The sequence below is a fragment of the Bison bison genome, unplaced genomic scaffold (assembly GCF_000754665.1).
Source record: "Bison bison bison isolate TAMUID 2011002044 unplaced genomic scaffold, Bison_UMD1.0 scf7180017864305, whole genome shotgun sequence".
NCBI lineage: Eukaryota > Metazoa > Chordata > Mammalia > Artiodactyla > Bovidae > Bison > Bison bison.
In genome coordinates, this window is record NW_011494877.1 from 1,914,085 (window position 1) to 1,916,791 (window position 2,707).

The window sequence follows — 2,707 nt, forward strand, 5'->3', positions numbered from 1 at the left end:
CTTGAGAGTCCCTTGGACTGCAAGGAGATCCAACCAGTCCATCCTAAAGGAGATCAGTCCTTGGTGTTCATTGGAAGGATTGATGCTAAAGCTGAAACTCCAGTACTTTGGCCACCTCATACAAAGAGTTGACTCATTGGAAAAGACTCTGATGCTGGGAGGGATTGGGGGCAGGAGCAGAAGGGGACGACAGAGGATTAGATGGCTGGATGGCATCACCGACTTGATAGACATGAGTTTGAGTGAACTCCGGCAGTTGGTGATGGACAGGGAGGCCTGGCGTGCTGTGATTCATGGGGTCGCAAAGAGTTGGACATGACTAAGTGACTGAACTGAACTAGACCTCTGGCCACACAAAGTTTTGTTTCTGTGGCTTTTTTTCCATCATGGATTTTACAGTATTCTTGCATATATAACCTAAAAAATATGCTAAAATATTCAAATTAAATGTTGCATATATGATTTCTTCCTAAAGCATAGTATACTTTGTCAGTGCCCTACTCATCCTCAGGTCTGATTGTTGTATTTATGCCACCAACTTCCAGCTGCCTGAGGTCTTCTGGCATCTGGAGCCTTCCTTTCCTAGTGAGGTCACTGGAGGCTAAATTAGTTTAAACTTTAAAAGCAATTTAGCAGGTTGTATCAAAGGCCCCAAAAATGTGCATACCCTTTGATCCAACTAGAGGAAATAATCAGATAGATGGGTCAAGATATGGGTCAAGAAGTATATTTAAGGGTGTTTTCATATTCTTACCTAATTTAAAAAACAGTATCTAAATGTTAAAAAAGCAGACTGTTAAATAAATTGTAACAAATTTGTGCAGTAGAATACTGTTCAGTACTTCAAATGATACAGATGTTTATCGGTTACATTGAATGCTATTAGTTCATTGGTAAATATGTGTTAGGACAATCTTTGCTTCTCACTTCAATCTCTTAATTGTAGATACTAGACTGATGAGATCTTGACTAGAAAGGACCACTTTTAAAAAAGTTCTACATATAATGCATAGAAAAACATCTAGAATATTGACAATAACCTGTCATTTGTTGTCTCTATTCTAGGTATCCCAGGTGGTGCAGTGGTAAAGAATCCGCCTGCCAAGGCAGGAGACACCAGAAACACAGATTCAATCCCTGGGTCAGGAAGATTCCCCTGGAGAAGGAAATGGCAACCCACTCCAGTATTCTTACCTGGGAATTCCCATGGACAGAGGAACCTGGTTGGCTACAGGCCATGGTGTTGCAGAGAGTCAGACACGACTGTGCATAGCACAGCACACTGCAGGTCTTGCATACGGTGGCAAATATTTAGTAGCTTATTAAATAAATAATGAAGAGAGTCAATGATGAGAATGTGTTACAAAGTAAGAGTTTTGATTATTTCAAATTTGTACAGTTGAAGTCCCTTTTAGAAAGTAAAGAAAAGAGGGGAAAAACCAGGTAGCAGGTTATACACTAAACTGTTAATGTGAGTTATATCTGACTGGGACTTTAAGGGTGATTGTTTTCTTTATACTCACTTAAGAGTTTCTAATTTGACTATAATTCTATATTACTTTTATAATGGAGAAATAATAAAAGTCAAAACTATTACATTTAAGATTAAAAATATTCAACAATAACAACAGTGAAGCTTTATGGTCTTAATACACAAAAGACTATTGTCTGTGTTGGCCAATTATGTTCCTTTGTAACAAATGTATTACACTCATTTGTGGGGCATCCCACGTAGAATACAGCTGAAACATTTCTGTAAACAATGCATAAATTATATTGGGTTTATTTCACCTATGGTGGGCCAGTTTTGCACAGTACTTAGAAACTTAGGAAAATTGCAGGGTTGTTTATCAACTAATAAATAAGCTACTATTAAAGCCATTTGGAAAATATTCTCCTGGGTTGTAAGGTGTTATTGATATGGGGGTGTCTGAATGTACTTTTTTAGGGAAAGGAGAATTTCTAATGTTTTTAGTTAAATTACTTTATCTTAAATAAAGGAGAACTGGGGCCTTCCCTGGTAGCTCAGTGGTTAAGAACCTGCCTGCCAATGCAGGAGACATTGGTTTGATCACTGATCCAGGAAGATCCCATGTGCCACCGAGCAAATAAATCTGTAATTAAAAAAAAAAAATTAGAGCTGCAGATGTAATTTGTTTAAATGTTCAAAGTTTCAAATAGTGAAGTCAAAGGTTATTTTAAAAACTTGAGGTTGCTTTGGGATGTGGTTAGATGTCTCTGCTAAATATTCCCTAGTGTTTTCCATAGGATCACATTTTCTTGTCATAGCGTGTTCAAGTACCTGTACCAGTCTTTAGATTGTAAGCTCAATAAGAACAGAAATAATATCTGTCTTACTGGCAAATTACAAGAACTTAACATTTAAAAAAAAAAGAATGTATAAATGAATGGAGTTGTGATTTTAAAAAAACGTTTTATTAGAGTATAGTTGATTTACAACGTTGGGTGGTTAGTTTCAGGTGTACAGCAGATTGAATCAGTTATTCAGTTCAGTTGCTCAGTCATGTCCAACTCTTTGCAACCCCATGGACTGCAGCATGCCAGGCTTCCCTATCCATCACGATCTCCCGGAGTTTGCTCAAACTCATGTACATCGAGTTGGTGATGCCATCCAACCATCTCATCCTCTGTTGTCCCCTTCTCCTCCTGCCTTCAATTTTTCCCAGCATCAGGGTCTTTTCCAGTG